This window comes from Triticum aestivum, chromosome 4D (genome assembly GCF_018294505.1).
Source record: "Triticum aestivum cultivar Chinese Spring chromosome 4D, IWGSC CS RefSeq v2.1, whole genome shotgun sequence".
NCBI classification, from domain to species: domain Eukaryota; kingdom Viridiplantae; phylum Streptophyta; class Magnoliopsida; order Poales; family Poaceae; genus Triticum; species Triticum aestivum.
The window spans coordinates 511,392,800-511,398,095 of NC_057805.1; positions in this window are offsets into that span (position 1 = coordinate 511,392,800).

A 5,296-nucleotide genomic window follows, 5' to 3' on the forward strand; every position below is an offset into this window, starting at 1 on the left:
TCTGCCTGGTTGTGCCTCTGCGTGTGGGTCGTGCCCCTGGCTGCCGCTTCCCCTCGCCGGTGCAACTCCGGCCGCCCGCCCTCGCCTGTTGCTCTGCCCGCGAAACCTCCCCACTACGCCCCGTCGCGCCCTGCCTCGCCCTGTGACCTCCCTCTCGCCGCCGCTGCTCCGCCACCCGCGCCGCTAGCGCCCCTCCTGTGCGCTGCTCTGGCCGGCTGGCCGTGCGTCGTGGGCGCCGGCCTCGCTGCGCCTTCCCGCTGGCCACGCCCGAGGCCACTGTCTCGTCGTTCTGAGCAACTTTCATGTATAAAACATTCTTGGATTTTCCCCCCTTCGCCGGTTGCGTGTAGTGCCGCGTTAGAACACGCCTAGTGCTGCTTATTGTCTTGTCATGCATATGTGTGCCTTATATTTACTATTTCTCCCTCCTCTTCTTCTCTCCGGTAGACCCCGAGACCGCTGCCGATGCCGCTGTGATCGACTACGTCGACGACGACCCCTTCTTCCCTTTCAGCGGAGCTTCCAGGCAAGCCCCCCCTTTGATCATCCCGATATCGACCATTCCATTCTCTCATGCTTGCATTAGATTTTGCTACTGTTATTGATTGCTCCTATTCTGATGCATAGCCTGCTTTTGTACCTGCTATTGTTACCTACCTGCTTATCCTAAACTGCTTAGTATAGGTTGGTTAGTGATCCATCAGTGACCCCCACTTGTCCTTGTTGCCCCTGCTTCATCATCGACGCCTCGATCAATGTGATCGACGACCAGATCCCGACACTTCACATCATATCACGCTCAATGGTGAGCTACTATCGAGTGCCGAGGGTGATCCCTCATAACGCACTCCTGATGATAATTCTGTAGTGTAGCTATTCGGTCGTGGTCAACAAGGGTGGTTCCTCGTTCACCATTCCCGATACGGCTCTGACGTGCAACACCTCAAGTGTGAACCTCGAGGGTGGTCCCTCTTACGTTCACCTTGATGATTACATTGAGTGGAATCCATCGGGGGTGATTCCTCGGGTTTTCTTCCTTGATGTTTGGACACACGGTTACCTTGACTTTACTTGAGACCTTTGTTGAAGTCGCGTCGGCCCTGAGGGGTACCCGCGAGTTGATGTGAAAGTCGGGCGGGCCCGTTGAGCACCCGCGAGTTTTCTACATGGCACGACCGGGCAGTCTGGGCCCTTGCCATAAGTCCATGAGATGGGGCGACGGGGTCACATTATCGTGAGTCTCTGCTCGTCTCCGTGAGCCCCCAATGCACTAACAGGTTTGGGTATTTGTTCTGAGTTGGCCTTTGGCCTTTACACACTAACCACCACGCGAGAATAGATATGGGCCTCGACGTCGTGGTATCAGCCCAAGCTTTGTCAGATGTCCAGTTCAGCATTGTGGCACGGTCGGATCGTGCCATCCACTACACGGGTTGTGCTGGTATCCACCCTGCACACAACGACCCGGAGTGCAACGGGCGATGGGCCCAGACCCCGGAGTGCTTAGGATGTAGACCGGCGGGGACCTCTCTGCTGAGCCTAGGTAGGGCTGCGAAGTGTTGATCTTCCAAGGCCGGGCATTGACCCCAGAAAGGTGTGTCCGGCTAGAGTGATCGAGCATGTTGGGTAACGTGGTGCACCCCTGCAGGGAAGATATATATTCGAATACCATGTCCACGGTAATGGACGTTCAGACTTGTATCCAGATCTTATATAACTAGAAATGGATATTTGAGATATGTGATGGATATGTGGCTCCGGGATTGCTTTCTCGTAGGGAGTCGAGGAAGGATCTCTGGGCGTTAATGCTACAACATGTTTTTTAAATATAAACTGCTATTCTTTACTCTTCTACATGCTGCAAGATGCTTGGAGCTGCTTGAAGATGCTAGTCTTCGATAGGCTAGGCCTTTCCCCTCGATTCTGGCATTGTGCAGTTCAGTCCACAGATACATCCCTTCCATTTGATACCAATGCATACTTAGTATAGATCTGATGCTTGCGAGTACTTTGAATGAGTACTCATGGTTGCTTTGCTACCCCCTTTTCCCCCTTCTTCCTTCTTTCCGGTTGTTGCAACCAGATGGTGGATCCCTGGAGCCAGATACCACCGCCGACGGATACTACTACTTGGATGCTGCCGAAGACCAGGAGTAGTTAGGAGGTCCCAGGCAGGAGGCCTTGCCTCTTCGATCGTTGTTGTATTGTGTTTGCCTTCTTAAGGCAGTCTTGTCTAACTTATGTCTGTACTCAGATATTGTTGCTTTCGCTGACTCTTGTGCTTTCGAGCTTCTGTATTCGAGCCCTCGAGACCCCTGGCTTGTAATATGAAGCTTATATTATTTCTATTTGTGTCTATAGTTGTGTTGTGATATCTTCCTATGAGTCACTGATCTTGATCGTACACATTTGCGTGTATGATTAGTGTACGGTCGAATCAGGGGCGTCACATTTTATCAAACTCGGCGGAGACATTACTCTGCCGAGCTCCCGATGTGTTGAACTTGGCGAAATCCTGAATTCTACTAGTGAAAATGTGTGTGTATGTACTACCTCCATTCGGGTTTATTAGGCCCGTTTGTATTTTGTGTCAGATTTTGACCATCTATATTACTAAAAGAATAGAATATATGATAAAAAAGTACACCACTGGATTTGTATTTGAAAGAGCTTTCGAACAGTGTAATTTTTGTGGCTTACAATTCACATTTTATTAGTTAAATTTGCAGATCAAACTTTAGCCCAAAATAAGAGCGGGCCTAATAAACCCGGACGGAGGGAGTACGCAGCAGTAGCAACAACAAGAATAACAATTATAAAGTTGTACTAAAATATTGCCAATTAATACGTACGGATCATAGGGAGGAGTAATAATAATAATAATAATAATATATTATTATTATTATTATTATTATTATCATCATTATTATTATTTTCTTCCCGTAGAAGAAAGATGACTCTTTGGCTAGGGTTTCTCGTGCCTCCCACCGGTGCCACCGCCAGTCTACCTGGCCTCCTGTGGTCTTAGGGCCATGGAGACATGATGGATCCTGGTCCTTGCCAGCGGGAGGGCTCCGTTTTCTCATGCTCTTTTGAGTTTTGTTGGAGTTTGTGTCCTGCTCAGAGAGATGAGGCGGCGGTGCCTCTCTGAAGATGGAATAAGGTTCTCCCTGCCTAGTCCCCGTCCCAGTGGTGTTTCTAGTATCGTCGGAGTCGTGTGGAGGTATGTCTCAGGCAGATCTCATGGGATTCGGTCGGCGTTTGTCTTTGGTGGATCCATGTGGATCATATCTTCGTTCTTCTGTGTTTGTGTGTCTACAGGTTGGATCTTTTCGATCCACGCTTCTCTTCATCGGTAGTGGTTGCTGTTCTGGTGTGCTAGTCCTATGTCGCCTTAGCAAGACGACTTCTCGACTATCTAGTACAACAAGGTTTACCCGGTTCCAATGAGGGAGGGGGGAAGACGGCGGCGCGTCTTCGGCTTGCTCAAGTGCTATTAGTCGTTGTTAATTTGTCTACGGACCTAGTTTTTTTTTACTTCTTGCGTTCTTTGTACTGCCTTGGCAGTTGACGAATAGATCAGAATTTATGTTCGCAAAATAATAATAATAACAATAATAATCATGATGATGATGATGATCATCATCATCAGATGGCAGATCAGCAGTTAGTTCGTACAATCTCTGGAAGTCAACCCATCACATACATGGTGCGCATGATCACCACGAATTAGACACCCCATAATTATAGGTGATTAGATGACAGCTAGTACTTGGCCAAGCTGGCGAACTAGCGGTTGCAATGTTATTGTTCTTTGCGATGAATTTTCTGCCTATAAAAGTTCATCTCGTTCATTCATACGGACATCACTACTACATATCAGACGTCTCCATTATTAACCCTTGTAGCTAGCCTCATCCTCGTCAAGGCACACATCCTCAATGGCTGCCGCCTCCGCACTCAAGACGGCCGCCGTCGTTGCCATCTGCATCGCCATGTTGCTGGTCCAGACCACCTTGGGGGTGGGGTACCTAACGGCGCAGGCCCCTGCCGGCGGTGGCTTGGCATGCCCTGATACCCAGACCACGTGCGGGGCGAATTGCTTAGTACGCTGTGAGAGCATGTCGCAGAACATCTGCAAGGTTGTCTGTACGGCCTCGCCGTTTCCGGTGGTGGATCAAACCTGTGCCGGTAGGTTGTTCAGCGCCTGCGTGAGCATCTGCAAGACCGCGTGCGAGAACCTCCCGAGCTACTAATCTGCTAGCTAAGTTGTGCATGGTGCACGCGTTATCCCGGAACTGCTTCTATCATCAATCTACTACCTTTTACTATTTTCTAAAACCCGTTATGATCGCGGTACTTGTGGTCGTTTTTACTTCCAAATGTGTCGTGCAGTGTACTTTGACTGTTATTTTTCCCCATCTGTACTATTTCTTTCCTGACTTGTGAACACATTAATTATGGCACGTTGCTACAAGTTTGTACTTTTTGAGATTGAGTTGCTGGCAAAAGGCTTTGTCTCATATATTCCTCCGGGTAGTTGTGGTGGAGCTCTGGTTCCATGGCACCCCCCTTCTAATGTTCATATATTCCCCCTTATCAGCCTGAAAACGATTAGTTTCATCCCGCTGATTGGCTTCTCTTGCGTTTGCTGTGCCGACCCATCCTGATTAGCTTCTCTTGCGATAGAGTGTTCCCACGGCCGTCCTCGTTTCCATGGTCCCCGTGGGCTATAGCTTATTCGCCGTTGACTTCCACTACCTCCTGGTCCTCGTGATTCTTGTTGAAAAGCTTCCACAAATTCTATTCATGGGCATGAACCAAATTTCAAGGACACCTCCCTTCTAGTGCTCACGTTCACCTTTATTTTCGAAAAAGTTTTAAGATTTCACTTTCTTTTATTTTATTGTTGTTGACAAATTTATTATAGAACACAAAAGAAGAAAAAGTTCTCTAAAAACTTTGGGGTTTCCTGCCGAGCAGCGCTTTCTTTAACGGAAACACTAACGCCCACACGTGTGGGCGTTTGCATCTCATCCACACGCGTGGATCCGCGTCCGTTTGTGGGTGCACGGATCTTGGCATGTTTGTGGTGTCACGTAGGACTGGGCTGGTGTGTGGGCATTCACCCGGTCGCCCACACGTCTGTTTTATCACACGGAGGGGCCGGTGTGTGGGCGTTTAGCAGTTCGCCCACACGCCACTTTTCACTCATGCACAAGGGCTGGTGTGTGGGCATTTGCCATCTCGCCCACACGCTCGTCTCCTCTCCCACACCCAAGCTGCCAGTTGCCAT